Source organism: Suricata suricatta, chromosome 2, assembly GCF_006229205.1.
Source record: "Suricata suricatta isolate VVHF042 chromosome 2, meerkat_22Aug2017_6uvM2_HiC, whole genome shotgun sequence".
Taxonomy (NCBI): Eukaryota; Metazoa; Chordata; class Mammalia; order Carnivora; family Herpestidae; genus Suricata; species Suricata suricatta.
The window spans coordinates 67091424-67114212 of record NC_043701.1 but is presented as its reverse complement, the minus strand read 5'-3'; the positions used below and the strand labels follow the sequence as shown (position 1 = coordinate 67114212).

At 39.2% G+C, this 22789-nt stretch overlaps 1 long non-coding RNA gene across 1 annotated transcript; it reads right to left on the bottom strand.

The window, feature by feature from the left end:
* Window positions 1-777: 777 nt before the first annotated feature.
* LOC115282168 lies at window positions 778-16886 on the bottom strand. The gene is made up of 2 exons (XR_003904536.1): window positions 16623-16886; window positions 778-947 (listed from the first exon to the last, which is right to left on the bottom strand). It is a non-coding gene; the product is annotated as an uncharacterized LOC115282168 (long non-coding RNA).
* Between the last annotated feature and the right edge of the window lie 5903 nt (window positions 16887-22789).

The window sequence follows — 22789 nt, the reverse complement described above, 5'->3', positions numbered from 1 at the left end:
TCTCAATAGATATAGAAAACGTGTTTGAGAAAATTCAGCATCGATTAATGATAAAAACCCTCAAGAAAGTGGGTATACAGATAAAGTAAATTGGTCAAAACAGACACATACACACACTCCAAACCTCCAGTGATGACTGAAGATAAATCATTAAACCATTTAAAAAATGTTTATTTATTTTGCGAGAGAGAGAGAGAGAGAGAGAGAGAGAGAGACCCAATCACACAAAAACCATACAAGATCTGAGCCGAAATCAACAGTTGGATGCTTAAACAACTGAGCCACCCAGGCATCACCATTAAATTGTTTTTAATGAAATTTAAGGATCCTTAACGAAGTGGATATTGAATATTGAGATATTAAAATAACGAATTATAAAGAGGGGCAGCCGGGTGTCTCAGTCTGTTAAGCAACTGACTCGTGATTTCAGCTCAGGTCATGATTTTACAGTTCTTGTGCAATTGAGCTCCATGTCAGGCTTTGTGCTAAGAGCACAGAGACTGCTTGGGATTCTGTCTATGCCCCTCCCCTACTTGCATGTGCCCATTCTCTCTCTCTCTCTCTCTCAAAATAAACTTTAAAAAATGAGTTAGAGATAACAAGTACTGAAAAAATCATGAAGGATTTAAAAACTATAATTTTTCTGAGATTTCATTGCGTTAGGTAGCTGCTAGTCCCTCAAATTAACTCTTTAAAATGGATCCTTTTGCCAATAAATGGACACTATATGAATTGTGATATGTTTACATGTATGAAACAGAAGCCCATTTCTGTGGCTTAACCTTGTAGTAGCATTTTATTTTCCTCACATAACAAGAGGTCTACAGGAAGGGAATCTAGGCCCATTATACAACTTTGTTCCATTATCCTCACAGAGAAGATTTTATCCTTATGTTTGTCTAATCATAGAGGCAAGATGGCTTCCCCCTCTTCAGATGTGCTGTAACCTGGAAAAAGAGAAAGGCACACAAAGAATATGTTAGAAAAACAGAAATAATCCCAGAAGTCCCCAGCAGAAATATACTTGCATCTCATTGCATACATTCCTGTTACATTACCCTTGGCTGCAACAGTGTCTGAGAAGGTATTTTAACTGGGAACATTGCCAACCTGAACAAAAAGGGGTCCTGTTAGTAAAGGAGAAGGTAGGAAATTAGGACTGTCAAAGGAGTCACTGAATTCAGAATGCTATATAATCGCAACTAGTATTTATAGGCAGTCTCAATTTCAGAGTAATACTAATATTAATAACCTCATTTTTGCTATATTTTGGGGTTTTATTTTTCATGAATAGCCATGGTTATTAATGAGATAGTATAAATACACATTTTACAAACTTTATTACTTACATCATACAAGAAAGAATGAGGTCATTATAGGCCATTAGTAGCCTTTTATACTAGGATATTCTTCTTTTAATACACCTCGTTAAATGGTGGTTCTAGGGTCCATGTCAAAACCAATACTAATTTCCTTCAGATAATATGCAAATTCTAAGTCACAAGACTTAAATCCAAATTCTAAAGGTTTTCTAAGTTATATACCAATATCAGTTTCAAATAAGATTTCTTTAATGTCTATATACTGAATAGATAATACTAAGTCCTAAAGTAATTATATAAGCTAAGTGTGGAACATTTATTCAAAAAACTCTTGTTTTTTATAGATATTTTCTAGCTGTAAGACCTAAATTCAGTATTTGTTAGATTAGTTTTTAAGGTATTAAAATTGTTACCTCTTAAGAAACATTTTTACACACATAGAAAAATACTTCTTCCTGAATTCTATCTCCCACTAAAATGTAAATCTTAGTTTCTCTGAATTTCTCAAAACCAGTCTTTAATAGTAGAAATCAGGTTGGACAGATTTTTCAACAACATTTACGTGGCAAGGGGAGAAGAGAAAATAGAGATATTGTTCTAATGTTCTGACTAAATGTTACTCAGAAGTGAACATAGTACATTATTCTGAATGCAAATCAAATACTAATTTATATTTAATGTAATATGATATTAGAGATTTACATCTAATTTCAAATCCTCTGTGAATTAAATTAGAATTAAGTCTATCTCCTCTTACACATCTTATTGAATACATTTTTTTCAAATCTAATTCTGATCCTATAATTTGAAATGACTTGAACTTTATAAACATTCACGTGCAAATATGATAGGGTGTCATATATCATATGCTCTTGGAGTTTAGATAAAATATGATTTTCTCTAATTATGAAGAAAAACACCAAATCTTGCATATAAAATCTTGACCCTTATTTGCTTATAGCTAAGGGATTTAGGAACAAAGAATATACAGAAATGCAATTAAGAGACTAATCAGGTAAGAATTTTTATACAAGGAAACTCTGCAAAAGGCAATGTCCTCCCTCTGATACATGCACATATAAAGATAAGTGTGTATTTTTTGATATATGATATATAGACATATAAATCTATAATGATATTCTGAAGGAAAAGAAATGCCAAATGAAATGATTAAATAACTTTTTCTCTCGTAATGCACATTAAAGTGTGCTCTATAGGGTAATTTTTTGTCCCATGGATAAAATTTTGATTGTTGTCCCATAGCTGTTCTTAAATAATAAAAATCCCCTGGCACTTCAGTTACTTAAATGATTTCAACTCTGAAAGTAATAGAGTAATAACAAAACTACAAGCTTCATTTAAAATTAAAGCTTCTGCACTCACCTAATCAGCCATGCAACAGAAGGCAGGCCTGCAGTATAGTGTGGCTTGGATAGATATTCCTGTATTTTCCAAACCTGTCTTTCTTTCTCTCTGCAACAGCTAACTTGTACTGTTTCTGATCATGCCAGGGTTCAAGATGGTGGATGGAGGAGAGGTGAGGGCACAGGAAAGTTCTTATCTGCTGCTACTTTTGTAAGCTGCCATCATTGCTCTCTGGTTTGACAGGTATCAAAGCTGACTCTTGCTTTTTATTTTCCTTTCCCTTGCAGGATATTTCAGTTACTTGCAGGGTTCTTCAGACCATTGCTTCTCTCTCCATTCATTGGTAAGCATCTCTCACCTGCACTTACTTCATTGTGATTTGTTTCTCAGGAGTTCATCTCTTCATAGACTCTCTGTGCGAATCCTATTGCTTATTAGGCAGCTCTTTTGGATAACGTTCACTTAAGATGACTCCAGGAACCCTTATGTTTACTGCAACATTATTTACAACAGCCAAGGTATGGATGAAACCCACATGTCCATCCGTGGATGAAGAGAATGTGGTGTACATATACAATGTACTATCACTCAGTCAAAAAAAATTAGATTTTCATCATTTGCAACAACATAGGTGGACCTAGAAGATACAATGCTTAGTAGCATAAATCAGACACAGAAAGACAAATACCATATGATTTCACTCATATGCGGAATTTAAGAAACAAACAAACAGAGGAAAAGAGATGGACAAAAAATCAGACTCTTAAATACAAAGAACAAACTGGTGGTTACCAGAGGGGAGGTAAGTAGGGCATGAGTGAAACAGATAAGCGGGATTAAGAGTGTGTTTATCACGATGAGCACTGAGTAATGTACAGATTTGTTGAATCATTATATTGTACACCGGGTACTAATAACACTGTATGTTAATTATACTTCAGTAAAAAAGTTTAATAGATACAACTTTATTCAAAAAGAAAGAAAAAAAATGACTCCAGGCCAACTTTTACCCACATATGTGTTGTCTACACCATTGTCATATATTTATGGTCAATTATCAGTTACAAATTAAGTTACTTTTCAAAACAAAACTCTCTATTCTGTTGTCACAACTGGTATTTTTAAAATGTATATACAGATGTATTTTAATGAATAAAATTAAAGTTAAGTTCAAAGCATCACTGAGTCATAGTTGTTTTGCAATAATGAATACAGTTCACGAAAAAAAGCTGTATGTGTAGTGAATGTTATTTATTGCTTATTAAAAACATGGAGGTCATTAAGATAGACCAACATCCTTCCTTTATGGACAAAAAAGTAAAGAATCAATTTAGCAAAAGCTGTTTTTTCACCAGGACCAGTGCAAAGTTTTATGTGGTGCACTCAAGAGACTATGGGGTCTAGAGTCAAAGATATGTGGCTTTCAGTCCTATCTCCATTATGTGTTAGTTACACGAGGTTAACCAAATTCAAACAAAGTATGTTATCTGTGCTTCTTCTTCTATAAAATGGGAATAATAACAGCTCCAGCCAATACACTGTTTTGATAATTAAGTAAAATGTGATATGTATCACATTTAATAACTCCTTAATCAGTGTTAATTAATTTTGTCTTCAAACACTGGTCAAAAATTTTTTTAATGACAGTGGTCGTTTCTTTAGGTAGTCACCTTTACAAAAGTGATTTCTGAATTTAAAAATAACATGAATATATACATATATTTATATCATTTTAGGTCATTAAATTATTACAAGGGAGTATTTAGCAAATACATAGATGATACAGTATTAAAATGGGGATCTTTGTGTTACTATACACATAAAACAAACTTTAAGCTGTAAAACCGAATTTTTTTACACTTTATTTTCCTAGATAAAGCAAAGGAGCCAATAAAAGTAGGCATGGACTTCTACTGAATTAATCTTTGGGATTAGTAAACCAAGTAGAGAAGCTCTGGTTTTCAACCTAGTAGAGACACAGACCATTAGAGAAAAGTTCTCCAAGACTCGCTGGGATAAAACTGTGTAAGAACTAGACAATACAGTCCTAGGGCTTTAATGCTGCAAATCCCCATTGTTTAGACGTTCACAACTCCTCTTCATCTATGAACAAGTTATTCGCATTTGTAGTCAAATAACAGTCAAGCTATTGCTAAGTGGAATGGCTAGTATTAGATCTGTTACCCACTTATTTATCCAAAGAGAAAACACTAGTATTTTTCCCATGTAGGTAGTGGCACTATGTCAGTATGTCACTATAACACTTCCTTGTTTGTTTATACTCCGCTCATAAATATGCATTCATTTCAAGATTCTGAGGGTGATGCATGCTTAATATGCTCTCTCCATGTAGCTAACAATGTGAAGGATTAGAACAATCTTTTGCTCCCTTTATCTTATTTTTCTATTCCAACATAGATCCAGAGCCAGACTGCAAGAGTCTACTGTATAACATCTCAATCACAGTGCTAGATAATGTCTTCCTTCAATATCTAAGATTCTAATATATGCTATGTTTAAATATTAATGAAACTTATTTGAATGGGCTTTGAGATCAATATTATTACTTTTTAGGTCTCTTAAAAATGTTAGTGTTTTGTTCATAAATAAGCCAGAGATTTATCTCTTCTTATGAAAAGTAAAGGGATTTGTGATATTAATTGGAAGTATCAGTATGAAATCCTTTTTAATACATATAAGTGTAGTTAATATATTACATATAAATCCAATTGAAATCTCTCTTTTTATATTTTCTAGCTCTGTCCACTGAAAGGACTTAAAAATAGGGGCTTACTAATAGCAAAAAATAAACCAAAATATCCTATATTGGTTTCTAAGTATGATTCTTCACTATAGGGAACACGGTTCCTTGGTCGGGGTGGGTGCAGAGCAGACAGATTCCAGAGCTTGGGAAGAGAACAAGTAAGATAAAATCAGAACATTTTGTTATATAAGGAAGTAAAAATTGTTTAAATAATCAAAGGCACATGTCAAAAGGACAAGCAGACCATCGTGAAGGAGCCCCAGAGGGCAAAGCAACTACTTGAGCTTCAAAACAAAGACTATTAATAGTAGATTCTATCCCATTAGATGAAATAAGAATCTAGGAGTACATATTGATATAAACTTTAAAGACAAGTAAAGGAACTGATATTAAAGGCTTATACATTTATTCATCAGCCTAGTTGATTCAGTAAATTTGTATCATACAATTGTACCTCCAATGAATTCAAGGGGAACCTGTAGGATGGAAACCCCTTCCTGACTGTGGATAAAGCCCAGAACATATGTCAATCATGTAGACACTTATCTCATCAGACGCTGAGCAAGTGCCAGTACACTGGAAACTTCCTGGGGTGGGGGAAGCTCCAAGTACGGATTTCCAATTCTGCATGGTTACTTTAATGCTCCATCTCTTTTATCTCTTAACACCTGGTACTGCCAAAATGTCCATATCTTCCTTCCACTGACCATGCCAGCTCTCCTGTAATTTTTCCTTGCAGGTTCTCATCCAGCTATTCTACCTCTGCCAGGAACTTGGGAATTAAAAAAGCCCTCAGGTTTCAAGTTAAGAAAGAACAATGAGTCCTGGTAAATGAAATGTAATGAAGATCTCAAACATAACTCTACTACTCTAAATTACAAAGAGAAATCAACAAGCCACATAAAACATACTATTGTTATGGAACCTGTTCTGGATCACCCGGAACTTGGAGATCTTGGAAGGCAGGTTTATTTTACACTGGTGGGCTGAGGAGATCACTCTCTAGAGGTCTGAGCCTGAGCGCAAGCATGGGGGACAATTTATAGTCTGTTACTTCCGCATTCCACATTAGTAGTAACTTGGCGAGCCTGAGCGTGGCACACAGGGTAGGAAGAAGAATCCAGAAGAGAGTCTTTGGTCTGGGACCGGAATTTCCCTATCAGTCCTGTGAGCCATCTTATAACAGATTTTTCCCTATCACTATTAAATCATGATTTTCATTAAATAGTACCTAGCTCTCCATGCCAACATATTTAAAAGTAGGATGGAAATCTATCATAAATATGCTAAACAAAAACAAGTTGAAAACTTGTGTCAGAAATTATTTTTAAATATTTTAACGAGTTTAGTTTCCATTAATATGAATGATTATATTTAACATTTTGTTTTGAAATGAAATAATGATAACCATCCTAGCAGCTATAGAATGCAGCTTAGTTAGTTTACGGCTATTAACTACAATAAGCATATCATGGGAACTGTTCTGAAGATGAATGTTATTTAGTTAAGTCATAACAACAAAAAGAAACCCCACTGATTTATTTAACAATGATATATTGAGTGCCTAATTATACTACTAGTATTATATACTATATAGTACTACTAGTATTGTGGACCATATGTAGTCAGGGATGAATTACAATAACATCCCTGTCCTAAAGAAACTCACTAGTGATAAAAGCTGACAGGTAAATCAATAAATGTAAAGCCAAGTCTCGAGCGCACAAGTCAATGATAGCACAAAGATTGAGTGACTCGATGGATGGTGGGCAGGAGAGAATGAGAGATGGCTTCCTAAAAGAGGGAATACGTGAGGTAGAGTTTAAGAGAGGATTCAGTTTATCATCCAAGAACAAATGAATGAAAAGCTATTAAACAAAAGAAACAGCTTATATAAAACCACAGAGGCACTGACTAGCATTGAGCATGGTGAGAAAGGATCAGGGGAGTATTAAATTTCAAGCAGGGTCCAATTTGTGGAAGACATTATATAGATTAACCTAAAGGAAGTATAATCAAATGCATAAAATAATACAAATGAAAATTACCTGGTCTCTGACATGTCAAGTTCCTTACTACCTCAGGTCCTGTAAGGACGGATGTCTGATTCAGGCTTCCCCTCTGACCTTGAAAGCCAGCTAACACCATTAACATCTCTGGGGGTGGGCCTAAACATGGAGGGTCAGAGTCACATCCTACTTGAGGGTCCTGGGCCCACTCTGTGATTGGTCGATACTCTGAGTGTTGTGATTGGCTCCCACTGGGGGTGTCGATGTGTGGTTAAAGTTGCTGCCAGTGTTGATTGGGGGCCGGGGGGGGGGGGGGGGGGGGGGGGGGGGGGGGGGGGGGGGGGGGGGGGGGGGGGGGGGGGGGGGGGGGGGGGTAGGGATTGGATCCCTGTGCCAGTGTCGCCATTTCCTGTAACGCCTCCTCCCTAAAAGAGCCCCTGCCCAGCCATGCTCGCCATGCTCGGGGCTGGCTCCACATGGATCCACTGTGCTGGTGAAGTCTGTGAACCCGAGCTTATAAGCCGGTAGTAATAAAGCCCTTTGCTTTTGCATGTGTGACTCGGTCTCCCTCGTAGTCTCTGGGTTTTGGGGGCGATATTAAAATCTGGGTATAACAGTCCTAGATACTTATTTTTCCGCTGTCTAAAATTCCTTCTCACAGACTTTTTTGCAACTGGAGGTTATACCTCATTCAAGTCCTGGATTAAAAATTACCCCCTAGGAAACACCTCTCTATACCATCCAACTAAATTAGTGCCACCTTACCATTTCCTTTGTTTGTAAGTCAGTATAGAAAGATTAGAAACAATAAATACCGATTTCACAACTTCATGTAACATACCCACCTGCCCTTGATTTTTAATATCTTTATTTGTAAACTAGACTGAGAAAATCGTGGAAATTGCTAAGCAACGTTTAATGTAGTACAGACTCTAGGGATTTGTTGGCTGGCAATCTTCCTTTTATCCTGTAACATATAAACACATTTTGTTCCCTAGTAGCCATAGGAGTATGAGTAAAGCAGAAGAAACCCTGTCAGAGATATTTGTGTTCTGTCATCTCAAGGATAAATCTCGAATGCAAAATCATCAAGCAATATGACAAAACATACTGAAGTATTTTGGAGAGAGCAGAAAAGGTGTTTCTAGCCCTTAAAATCATATGCAAATCTTTCTACCCTTGAGGAGAGACTTTAGATTTGTCTCCAGGGAAAAAGGCTAGGAAGTAAATCTCCATTAGTATTGGGAAAACTTAAACTTTTATTTAGCTTCCTGCTAAAGTGGGAGCTTTAGGGCATGTTTATATATAAACTGACATCCTTTGAAATATTTTGGGGCCTTCCAGAGGAAAATGCAATGTTTATTCTTCTTGTGGCATGCAAGATATCTGAATAAGGAGTCCCTGAACTCCAGCAGTCTTACAATCAAATTACCAAGTGTATAGGACCTTTCACCTCTTCAGTTTTAATTTAGAAAAAAAATCAAAACCTATTGTTACTGGGGCGCCAGGGTGGCTCAGTCAGTTAAGTGTCTGGCTCCAGCTCAGGTCTGGATCTCAGTTTGTGGGTTCCAGCCCAGCCCCGCTTTGGGCTCTGTGCTGACAGCTAACTCAGAGTCTGGAGCCTGCTTCGGATTCTGTGTCTCCCTCTCTCTCTGACCCTTCCCTGCTGGTGCTGTCTCTCTCTGTCTCTCAAAAATAAATAAAAAACATTAAAAAAAACCCTATTATTACTAAGTGGAGGAATTACTACCTTATTTCTGGTTCTATCAAGATACTGTTGACAACAGAATATTTAAATGTGGCCTAAATTAGGAAGCATAATTATATTGTAATGAAAATGTCCTCAAAATTTTGATATTTATTAAAATGGCAGTCATTACACTCTAAAAGACTAGTCTATGCAAATTCTTTCATTAAGACTCAAAGCCAGATGAAAGTCATTTAAACCCAGACCAATATCACAGTCAATATTAACTGTAGGTAAAATATTCATAATTGTCTCTAAATAACATAGTCTGAAATTTATTAAATATTTATGTAAAATTCTGAAATGTATAATAATTGTCATAGCATAGTTTTGGTTACACAAAGCATATTTTGTATTAAACATGTATTGATTACATTTATAATATTAAAATTGTGATAGTGATCTTAAAATATCTGACAGGTTTAGGATCAGTGAATTACTCAAGAAAAGGCTTAGAAGATGTTTTGAAAAAGGATCAAGAGTGATCCCATCAAATTAACATGAAGCAATCAGAGCAGCAGTTGGTCAAAATTGTACATGAGATATTGAGGGTATTTTAAGAGGGAAGTAATAGGCCTATTATGTACAGTCCTGGTAAAACCAGATGTGGGGAATGTGCCAAAAAAGAGTATTTGCAAACTTGACGATATTAAATGTTTATTTTCAGAGAGAGAACCTCAAGCGGCCTGCATGTTCAGTGTGGGGTCTGATATGGGTCTTGATTCCATGGCCCTGGGATCATGACCTGAGCTGACATCAAGAGTTGGACACTCAACTGACTGAGCCACCCAGACACCCTGTTACTTAAAGATATTAAATAGATGATGGAGATTTGGTCCTAGAGTATTCATTGCTGACATTACAAAAGTAGTGAGGTATTAATAATTATTTAGCAAACATGGATCCACAACAAGTAATGCTTTATAAATAAAAATGTGCATCTGACTTGTTCTTTTAAATTTTTTTAAAGTTTTATTTATTTATTTTGAGAGAGAGAGCGAGAGAAGAGAGAAGAAGGCATGAGCAGGGGAGGGGCAGAGAAAGGAAGAGAATCCCAATGCAGGGCTCGAACTCAGCAACCGTGAGATCATGACCTGAGCTGAAATCAAGAGTGGAATGGTTAAACAACTGAGCCACCAGGTGCCCCACATTTGACTTGTTCTTTATGAAGCTATGCTAGTGTCATGTTATCACTTCTTTCTTTTGATATCTTAATTTTTATGGTCTATAGTTTGTGCAGTGCATCATTCTCTCCTTGGGAACCACATTACAGTTTTGTTTTTCACTCATTTTCTACTGAGTCCTCTGATATCCACTTTCCTTCAGATTAAAGACAATGATTTGCCGAACTTACTAATTCTTTTACTGCCCTAAGATTTAACCGAGATTAAGTTGGAAGATTAAAATCTTTAATCTAAAGGAATTAAATGATTTCCAATTATTCTGTGACCCATCTTAAACTAGTTTTCTCTTTAAAAATTTAAATTGTTTTACTTTTAAAAATATTCTAAATAGATAAAATGGGAGACATCTGTCTCAAAACCTTAACAGCTTTCAAAAGTTCTTGCTGTTCTTAATCTTTTGAAATACATTATTAAAAGCTGGGCTTTCTTTACTAGCCTAAGTAGATTCTTTGCTTAATAGATACATTTTCATATTAAATAAAATAGGTAAAAATTCATTGCAGTTACATGTTTCTTTTTTCCCCCTAGTACTGTATTTCATGTTATTCATTCAACCTCTGTGAGGAATACAAACATGAGCCATGCTATTAAGTTATAGCCTAGAAGTGAGGTTGAGGTAAGTCTAATTTTATAAAAAAAGGCAGAAAGAAATGTCATAAAAAAGGTCAGTTTGCATTTCATAGGTGTTCAGTAGACATGATAACTTTCAGCTGATTATATATAAGTAAAAAAGTATAGAAGAGGTTTATTTAGGTTGGACTTTCAAGAATTTCATATTCAAGCAAATGATTGAGTTTCAGTGGATCTATAAATTACATGAAATGATATATAATATTTGGAAGCTCTATCTTTATGTATATCTGTGGTGGGGCAGTAGGACAGAATAAGATGACTAGTATTCATCACATTCCGAAAAATACTCACGACACTCAAAATGGTTGAAAGCAAACCACAACAACACAGAAAAGTATTTGGAGAGGCTTCATAATTTTTAAAATTAGTACGACAAAATACATTCTCATTGACTCCAATTATTCATCAGCATTTTTGCTTCTCAGTAAAATGGCTGAGGAAGCATCATGAAGTCTCCCTTGAATTTTTGGAAATATGCTTTTCCAAAGACTAGAAAATGCATCTAACTGTTCCTTACCATTTCAAAAGAGAATATGTTTACTTTCTTTCCATAATTTTCTTTATACATAAAGATTGTCCACTACTGACAAAATTGAGTTTATGATAATACCATCCCTTTGTGCTTCTTCCTTGTAATGGAAGCTGTTGTCATTTTAAATAAACAGCAGAAATGATAAAAAAAAAAAGAGAAGATTAAAATATGGGCAGTAGAAATGATATTAAAAATCCATGTAGGATATTTTAAGTTTATTTTTAAATTTGTGATGATAATTGATGGGAAACTGAAGATATACCATAAGGAGATCTATAGAGAAAAAAAGGGTAAGTTGAGATGTGTATTTGGAAAAGAAAAGGAATAATAATCTGGAAAAAAGAAGCAGAAAAGAGTGTTTTATAGATAAATTTTACTGTAAGGATGAAAGCATGAAAAAAATGGTAAAATGGTTTTAAAAGACTTAGAGTCATGAAGCAGAAAGTGACAGAAATTGAACCACTCACTTTAATAAGAAAAAGTGGGGGACATACATAGCTATTTGATGGCATGAAATTGAAGCACCTGAATTTCTGAAATGTTTAAAAAAATCTAGTAAGGAGGGTCTAAAAGTATAAAAAGGTATGAAAATATCTTTTTGAGTTTAGTAGACTGTGAACTGATGATAAAAAAACTGACAGGCACAGAATAAGTAAAAAGCAAAACAAAAAGATAAATTCAGATACTGACATTTAAGAAGTATCCCTGTACAGCACTGTATGAAAAGGTATACATTTCCAGATCCATATACAGTATTAGTCTATTGTGTTTTGTGCTTATGTTGAATAGGTAGGCAAAGTATCAGGAGTTTTTACTAATGTACCCAGTATCTTTTACCAAAAATACTGTAATTACTTTATAAAGCTATATAACAACAAAAATATATTATCATGTTTTCATTTAATGAACTGGTCAAATTTCTCCATACATTGTGAACTCTGTAGTTAAGGTCAAACTAATTCTTTAAATGTTTTTGCAGTTCTCTGTTCCCAATTTATATATCTTATATATGGTTCAGAACTTCACACAAAAGGTGCTTTTAAGGATCGAAGTCACATCATTCAGAACTTTCTAGCAACTAAAATGATCTAATACTCTCATAGACTTAAGGGGTCAATTTTTGCCTGTCCCCATACCTTTTTGCACAGGGGACAAATTGACACTTTGCACTAGGTAACTAATTGCCAGTGTTGTTTGAGAGGAAGTTCCTGCATTGTGGAGACATTCCATATATTCTATCCCAACCATATAACAACACTGAAAACTAAGATGGTTCTATAAAATGCAGAAGCAAAATCAATGACCACTAATTCTAGACTAAACTGAAACAGTTCTGGTCCTCCCATGCAAATTTAATTGATATAAATCTAAACGTTACCATCATCAAAATATTTTAGCTTTTCAGGTAAGGAGAATTAGTACTATAATGTAATTTGATAAAATACCAAATGGAATATGCAGTTTTGTGCAAGTGTTTGAAAGCATCTAAGCCCTAAACCTTCCTTCCTCTCACTAACTTCAAGAAGCTTGATTTCTCAACATTCAATACTCTCCCTGGAATACAGACCTTTTTTCCCATTGATCCTTCCTCTCTTCTCTGCCTAGTAAAAGATTTTGTAAACCGGAGTTCAGTGTTTTTCCCTTCTCACATTCTGCACAGTGCTGGGTAAGGCTGAAGAGCCAAGGTTTCAAAGTGTGCCCACCATCTATCTTTCCAGCCCAAATTCTCTTTCTAGACTTGGGCTTGCAAATCTAGTCACTGGACTTAAGCTAGAGATACCCATGGAGTTATCAGGCTGGGCTAAGAAACCAGCAGATAAACATAGCAAATCCTTCTGGAACATCTTTCAGGCAAAGTTTTGGGGGATAATCATTTTATATCCATATAAATATGAATCTATTATAGAGTAGAAAATTCATATGAATTTTTAGATAAAAGCGAGGGATTTCAAATAAGATAACTCTTGGCTGGGGGTGGGTAAGTATGTCATTGTTAGAGATATTTTGATAGAAAAGTCTGAAAAGCTTGGTATTATGCTAAATAAATCTACCTTATAAATATGGATTCATATTTTTGTGTGAATACTGAAGCAGAAATGAAAGGAGGTTTAATAATAGGAATGGCCACAGACAAACTACGGAGTGTGTCAAGTTTATCCTCCACTGCCACCATCTTCACCAGTATCACCTCTCAGACCCTGTTCCAAGCTCATGAAGAAATCAAGAACTTAGTCCCACTGCTAAGCATGTTTTCTGTTTAGTCTTCATTGATATGTGTTCTTCTGCATTCCATCCCCTTTTGCACTAGGGAAGATATTAGTATGGATATAAAGAGATAATCATTAATTACTAAAGATAAAAATTCTATTAAGGTGGTGGTCATATATTGAAATTTCATATTCTATCACTTAGGATATATCTGTTATTAGGTGGAATTCTGCTAAGAATTTACATTGTGCCAGAGAATGTGCAAGGTGACAAGAATGTTTATCTTTCTTCAGCTTTTAAGATTCCCAAACTATTTTTTAATAGCATGCAATATCTAGTGCCATGTTCTACATAAAGAGTATCAGCAATGAAAAAATTCTTTCTTGACACAGGCATCAAACTCAGAAAGGGCAAAGCAGACAAGAAGAAATAAAGCAACTGTGAGGAATTCCAGACTAGAAGATAATCAAATTAGTCTGAATCTAGCATTTCAAAATGATTGTTATTTCAGTCATATTTTTCATAGTGTTGTAAACCTGAACAACCTAGGACTCACAACTATTTGCTTTCATCTCTGAAAAGTTAGCAAAGTCAACTGACCAACAAATGTTGTATTTATTTGATGACAATGTATCTGACAGAAAATGCTGTTTTTTCACTCCTAGGAAACAACCTAATAAGTCCTCAGAATACATGTATTTCGTAAAGAAAATATCTCCATCTTCTTTTTTGCTACCAGATTTCAGTGCATTTAAATTTTACATGATGCTCACACAACCTTGTCACATACATTATCACCTTTTTACAGATGAAGGAACAAGTTCTGAGAGGCTATGTGACTTAATCAAGGTTATACCGCTAAAGGCAGGATCCCAATTTCTGAGTCCCCAGATGGTGCTCTCCTCAGGGTTCTACATGATCCCTTTCCACCTGTAGCAGTCAAGATCCAGGCAGGAGACAGAAATAACACCGTCATTGAAACAGGGAAAAGCTAATATATTAAAGAAGTATTAACTAGTAAAAGGAGAGTGACTACTAAGTGAGGAGATTACTGATGAATACAAGAGAAGTGGTTTAGGGAGTTTCCCACAGTTACTTCTGGGACCGTGGGAAAGTACCCAGTAATTTAGGTAATAACTTAGAAGAACCATTCTTCCATCCTTGTCCTCACTGCTTCCAAGCCAGGGACACAGACCTTACTGGAGATAATGTGGCTGTGGCCCAACCTATGGCAACGCAACTCATTAGGTGTCACAGACTGGGCTGGTGAGGAAATCACCAGCTGAAGTGCCAGTGAAACTTGCTAGGAATCCACCCACTGGGAGGCCAGCACAGCTTATTGGGAAGCCACACAGGGGGGAATCAGCGTGAAACACTGATCTCTTGAACACTACCAGCCAGAAAGCCACCCACTGACCACATCAGAGGAGCAAGAAGAAAGAAGAGCCCCCCCCCCCTTTTTTTACACAGCATCACTCCAGTACCTTCTGCTGACATGTCCTAACATTGGGCCAACTGAGAACAAAACAATGTTTACAGGTTCCAGCTCCAAATATCGCAATTCAGGGCAAAGATGAATTAGAAGCTGAGAAGCAACAGATTTTTGGCACACACCTCAATGACTCTCTTGGGTTCTTGACGGGGAAATGCTTTGATAACCAAACTCCTACTCCATTTGTCTTCTTCTATCCCCCTCATTACCCCTACAATGAAATGCAGACCTAACCTTTGGGGATGCTATGTAGTGATTGCTGGTAGGACACACGGTTAAGTGCATGAGGAGAGTACAACACAGTGAATGAGATCAGGTCTGGAGCCTAAACATCTGGGTCTGAAATTTAGCTTCAACACTAAGTTTTCAGCCTTGCAAAAGTTAATCTCTGTATGCCTCAGTCTTCTTATCTGTAAAAGGGGATGATAATATCCTTTATAAACATTTCAGGAGAGAGAAATGTGAAACCTATAGAACACGTAGTTAGAATTTGATAAATATTAGTATTACCCATACATGTTAGTTTGTAATCCGTGTTTAAAAATGCATGTTCAGTTCTCATTTCCAATTTCCATTTGCTATGTATCTCATAATGCTAAAACCCAACTTGTTTGGATGAAACTGGGCTAAGTACCAAAAACCCTGCCCCCGCCTTGGACATCGCCTTCAGCTCTGATTTCAGATCCTGGCATTGCCCCTGGCTCACAGAAAAGTCCTCATAGCAGGAGCCAACCCACTGGGGATCTCTCTTCCCAAGGGAAAAAAAAAAAGATACATTTAAATAAATCATGTTTCTTTAATAACTCTTCTGGTTCTGACTAAATTTGATTCTCCTCTTCCCCAAATAGTGAGTTACACTTGAGAGGAAACCATAAAGGAAATGACTACTTTGAGTGCCTACCCACCTGTACCAGGCAAGCACTTTGTATGCATCACCTGATTCACCCTCATCATGTCCTATCAAACTAGTACTTTTAACCCTGTTTAACAAATACGGAAAATGAGGCTCAGAAAGGTCAAGCAATCAATTCAGGAACAGTCTTGTAAGTAGCAGAGCCTGAATTCAATTCCGGTTCCTTCTGTTTGGGTGGACTACACGTTTTTATCGGAGCCGCCTGCCTCCCACACCCTCTCTGCCTCAGACATCAAAAATCTTAACTGCTCAGTCCTTTTCATGCTTTGCTTTAAAGAGAAGAGTGGGTGTGCGACTTTTTTTTCTTTCTCATCCGTATCATTTTAAAATACAGCAAATTAAATCCATTTACTAGTCACAGGAATTTAAAAAATTATTCCTAACCTCTTACACCAAATTAGCGTTTGAATGAAAATCAGCAGCCCTCCAGCATCTCAGCGCGCCAGTCCTCACCTCTCCTCCCCGCTGCAAACTTGGTGAAGGGAAAGGAACCCGGAGGTGGGCCTGCGAGCTGAGCTCCGGCCGGATTCTGCCCCGGCGTTCAAGCTCGCTCGGACCCTTCTTTTCCTCCTCTGCAGAAGGAAGTTGTCGGGCCAGGACGTCTTAAAGTTTCTTCCTAAGGTACAAGCCCGAGCCTGAGGCTCTCCTGCGCGAGGCTGTGCCCCAGTCGTCTCCGCCACAGCTCCGGGGGTGAGAGCCCATTTCTCCCCGAAGGCTGCCCACGACGACCTTTCTCCCGCCCCTGCCCACAGCCCCGTCCGCTCCGCGTCTCCTAACCGGGAAAAGTGAAGCCCCTTCTGGGACACTGGGATCGCCTCTCACGGGACAACTCCGCCCCTCCGCTAAGTTCCCGTCCTGCCAGCGCCCCGCAAAGCGATGCTCAGACTCCCGGCTGTCTGGGTAGCCAGCCTACACTTCGCTAACTTTGCGCTCCTCTGAGGGGGAATTCTGAGAACTCTGCAACGAGTTTGAAAACAAAGCCCCGCTCCACAGAGAACGCCTCCGCCGCGCCCGGCGCTGGGAGCCCAGGCCTCCCGCGCAGTTCCACGCCGGGTCCCGCCGCTGGGCTTTCCCACGGCAGGGTCCCGCACCGAGGTGGGGGGGGGTCGTCGCAGCGGTCCCGCCGGAGCCCCGGGCTCGGGGGCGCGCCGCCAGTCGGGTCTCACTTTTTCTGCCCCCCAGGAGCCCCGGTCTAAGGAAGTCCCAGCGTCCTCGCCGCACAGTACCCTAGCGCGCCGCCCGGCCGCGTGGAGGCTGAAGAAAGGTCCGCACAGGGCTCGCAGCCTTTCCTGCCGGCCTCCCCACGCCGGGCCTCGGCTCCCCTCCTTTCCCGCTCCCGCCTCTTCTCGTAGGCTGCCAGGCGGACCCAGCCTGCCTCTCTCTCTGCCTTCACTACCGGGTCAAGCTGCGGAGGGAGGGAGCGAGACAGCGGCGAAGCGGCTCCCCACCCGGCGCGCGCGCGCGGCCCTCCTCCCGCTCCAGCCTGCTCCCTCCTCCCCTGCCTCCTCCCCTCCTGCCCGTACAGTACAACTAGTACGCACACACTCGCACACACACGGACCCTGCCGCTGCCACTGCAGCTACCATGGATATCAGCTAACAACACACAACCAGGCGCGCGCGCGCGCTCCCACTCGCACCACGCAGGAGTGGCCCCCGGCATCCCTACCCTCCTTCCCCACCCCCACCCCACTCGCTCACCAGCTCGGCTACCGCTCGCTCAGGCTGCCGCCGCCGCCGCCGCCACAGCTCTCCTCTGCTGCGGGGCCACAGCCTTGAGTGTCATTCAAGGGACAGCACAACCTCACCCAAGCTCTCCTACCTCTGCCCAGCCGTCCCTCTCATCCTCCCCCTTCATCATCCTCACTCCATCCAAAGAAGAGGGAACGCACCGAACAGAAGGGGGAGGAAGGCAAAGTCTGCTCTTCTCACCTCTTGGCCCCCTTGCTCCTCCATCCTCATTCTCTCACCACCAACTCCCCTGCCCCAAAGGAACCCCTCAGGAGCTGAGGCGACTCACCCCACTGCCATGTCCAAAAGCTTGAAAAAGAAAAGCCACTGGACTAGCAAAGTCCATGAGAGTGTCATTGGCAGGAACCCGGAGGGCCAGCTGGGCTTTGAATTGAAGGGGGGCGCCGAGAATGGACAGTTCCCCTACCTGGGGGAGGTGAAGCCCGGCAAGGTGGCCTATGAGAGCGGCAGCAAGTTGGTGTCGGAGGAGCTGCTGCTGGAAGTGAACGAGACCCCCGTGGCGGGTCTCACCATCAGGGACGTGCTGGCCGTGATCAAACACTGCAAGGACCCCCTCCGGCTCAAGTGTGTCAAACAAGGTGAGCGCAGCGGCTTGCTCGGTGCTCTGCCAGGCGGCTGGACCGCTCGAAGCGCAGGGCAGTGGGAGGGTGGGCTCGCCTGCGGAAGGGGGTGTGTGGCGCGATGGTGGGTGAGGTCGAGGGAGTACCCGGCGGAGCAAGCGGGCTTTGCAGGGGGTCCGGGAGGGGCGCTCAGTGGACGGGAGGGGCAGGTTTGCGGTGTGGCGTGCAACTTTGCGCAGTTCCACCCTCCACTTTGGAAGGTGTTTGGCCTTGTGTGACCTCAGACGTGCGGGCGAGCTCCCGGGGCAAATTGAATGTGCGTCAGTGCATAGCCCGCAATGGATGAAGAGCTTTTAGGGACGGAAGGAGGGACGGAAGGAAAGAAGGAACGAAAGAGGGAGGGAGGAAAGGAAAGGAAGGAACGACTTGAGGGTGCAGCGGCATCACCAGCAGGGCGGGGAGGAGCACAGGGTGGCGGCGCGAGCGGAGAACTACGCCCCCCTTTTCGGGAGCCGGACAGGAGGCGCCTCGGTCCTCAGCCACCCCCGAAGTATCCCTCCCTGAACCTCTAGTTGACCATGAAAGGAAGGGACAGCTTGCTTTGGGCGCTTTGACGGGTATTCCTTAACTTTTTCCCTGCTTCGCTCCTCTGTCCCCCTCCCCCGCCCCCGGTCGTGTCATGTGGGCACCGCGCGTCACGTGCGCACTGACTAACCCCAGTGCTCACCCCGAGTTGGCCGGCGGGAGAAGACTCGAGAATGAGGCGCGGCACTGGGAGCGGGTTCTAGCGTTGGGGGTCGGGAGGAGAGAAGCGGTTGCCCGGACGTTCTCTCCTCAGGGGTTGCCCTTGTGGAGTGGAAGTTCTCTGTGGTTGCGCTCCTTTGGCTTCCGACTGGAGGGGTGTGTTTCTGAGGAGGAGTCGGATGGCAAAGCGGGCCGGTTTCAGCTCAGGCGCCCTCAGCCTCAAACTGGTTCACAGGAGCCTCACTCGAAGGCTGTGGTGGGCACGTAGGGAGCCTGGGGTCTTCACAACTTTGGCTAACTCTGTTTTTGCTGAAAGGAAAACATAGTCTGAAGGAGGGAAGAGGGAGATAAAAGAGTCTTGGAAAGAAGACTTTAACTAGAATAAAGTAACGCCTCTTTGTTTCCCCACGTGATTTATGTTCTGTAGCTCAAACGCACCTTTCATGTGCTATGTGTGTGTGCAAATTCGTATCAGGCTAAAGGCTTCTTGTTGATGACTTTACACGTTTGTCCTTCGTCAGGGAAGGAACTGAGCATGCCATTGCCTGAATTTTGAACAATCTCCTAATCTTCCTGCATGACCCACTATCGAGAAACACTCATAGGGAGATGTTCCTCTCTATAAAAATCAGTTTAAAAAGTAAGCAAGTGGAAAAGAAGTCACCGGCAAAATTTCTTAAATGTCAGTTGCCATTTGAGGAAAAGTTTTCATTGGGGATTCTTCTAGCTTATGACTTGAGATAGGCTAATGTAAACATTGACTTAAGGCCAGTGTGGCTTAATACTGTACAAACCTGGAGATTTATGAGTTAGGTAGGAAGGCGGATAGAGTATCTTGGTAATTTTCGGTATAATATACCAGAGGCTCAAATACAGGCATTCCTGCTAACTTATTTGATGTCATGATATTTATTATCTTATAGTAGTAGATACAAATGTAAGGTTCTGGTTTTGAGTCCAAGAAACCCACTACTCAGTTAATGACCATGCTTTTTTTTTGGCAGGAGCTTGGTATTTGTAGTGGAAAGTGGTAGCAAGAGTTAATGTGTTGTGAAACTGGACTAATGATAGTATCCTAATGAAGGACATGATTGTCTTACTATGATTTACCAGTTTGACTACATTTAATGTTGTGTTCTTTCTGAGCACGACATTTTAAGTGGGACCCTGGCAAACGGTAACTCTAAGATCTAAGAGTAAGACTGAATCCAAAAAGGAAAGAAACGGAGATGATTGGGTGTTACAGACATATTCCATAAAATCCCATAATAAGACTTAACTTGGAAAAGTGAGGGCATGAAAGCTATCATTAAATATTGAAAAGCTATCAAGTAAGAAAAGGAATTTTGACTATCTCATGATAATGTCACAGGGCAAAACTAAAGTAAATTTATAGAAAATTCTAAAAGATGAAGCATCTTTGCCTACATTAAGAACATGAGCTTTCTAAAAAAAAAAGGAGAGAGAGAAGAAGAAGGAAAAGAGCTTTCTAACATAACCTTCCAAAAATCTGTGGACTGGCTATATTGTGAGACCCTCTGTCATTTGGGGGTCTTTGTGAACAGATGTCATGATTCCTATGTAAGACGAGGACTTAGATAGACTAATTGTCATTTAATCCTTGCAATGAATGACTTGATCCAAGGTAGTCTCTGATCACCCACCTTCTATATAATTTATTTGAAAAAAGTAATATTTTATTATTGTTTTTAGAACTCATAGAATGTACAAATATGAAGTGATATATGTTTCTGAATATATATATATATGGAAAAAAATCCCTTTTCTTTCTTTATTAACTTAGTTCCGGGCTTCACTGGGTCATCGATGATTGATGCTTGTAATGATGTTCACAGAGCCTCACAGGAACTAAATTCACATCCTGAGTTATTAGTGACCAGAAAAGAAAAAAAAATAGTATTTCACTTAGCTTTTGCAAAAAAATCTAATTTTCTTGTATGTTCTTCTAAATGTTGTCATTTGTATATACTATTTCCTTGTTGAAATCATTCTTTCCTTTGTCAAACAGCTAGGTTTATTTTATTTATCATTGTAAGCAAAGTTAAAATTTCAGAATGTTATATAATGGTGCCTGTGTCTTTTGAGTTTTACTACAGATTTTACTTGCCAGAAAAATATTTAGAAGCTCTTGGCTCAGTATTTTTATTTCTGGAGAATCAACGAACTAGCATAGCTGAAAAACTTAAACATGGTTTGTTCAGCACTTGCATGCTTAAAATGCGAATGAGATCATTGATTTCTGAATATTCATTTAAATATTGGGTATTATATGGAAGCTACAAACATAACCAGGTAAATTAAGAGAGATTTTCCAAAGAACAGGAGACATTTAAATAACAAGAATATTACTAAAAAGTGCACCGGATAAAATTTCATTGTTTACTCAATTTTTATTTACTTGTTTGGCTAATTTAACATTATAGCTGTATAATTTTATTTCATTTTTACTTTTATTTTATTTGTTATTTCTTTTAGCACTTTATTTTTAAGCATTTACAAAAATCTTACTTGATTTTTAAAAATTTTAATTCTAGCATTAGTTAACATACAGTGTTATATTAATTTCAGGGGTACAATATAGTGATTTATCCATTCTAATAGTTGTTATACTTTTAAATTACAACTTTAAAAGAAGATGAACTAGTAGGATTTTAAGATCTACTAGACAAAGTAGATATATCTTAATTTTTCTACATTGTTTAAAGGTCTTTAAAAAGCATTCTTCGAAGCCATTTAATGAAATGCAAGGGATTCCGTTTTTAATTTAAGCTGCTTTTAATCCACACAGTGATGAATCATATATGAAAAATAGCATGTATTGTTGCATCTAATTAGTTTTTATAAACTCTGGGTTTTTAGTTTATCATAATAAACTTTCCTTACCAAAGCATTGATTCTGAATTAGCAGATCTGTTCCATGATCTCATTAATGCAGCAGACCCAGTTGAAGGAAGTTTCTTGGAATGATGTTGAGATCTCTGCTGAAGTGCGAAAGGTCTTTCTTTCTTTCTTTCATTCTTCCTTTCTTTTTTAAAAATTTGCCACTAAAGTTCACAGCAGCCAGTTATATAGACCATGGTGTCCTACATTCCTTGCACTATAGCTGCCACTGCGTCTAATCCCACATGGAGACCTACATAGCCTGGACTTATTTTCCCATTTAGGATCTTACAATGGAAAATAAAAGGCAAAAAGTTTCTAATTCTTCCTATGTGGAAGAAGGGCCAAATAAGGCCTTTGAAATTTAGTTCTGGAGATGTACATTGCTCTCCCTCCTATTGCTTCTTTCAAAGCTGCCTTCAAAGGAAAGGAGATCCACATTTATTAGGAGTTATGCTTTCTTCTTGACTGACTTCAGGCTCATATCAGTTAAACCTCTATGCTGTTTTTTATTTGGAAAGGTAAAAGCAAATCATGTCAGATTTTCTCCAATAAAGGTGGACTTTCCTCCATAAAAATGTAAGGTATGTGAATTTTATTGACCAATAAACAATCAAACTGTTAGAACAATTTGATCAGTTAATTATTTTTGAATAAAGTATC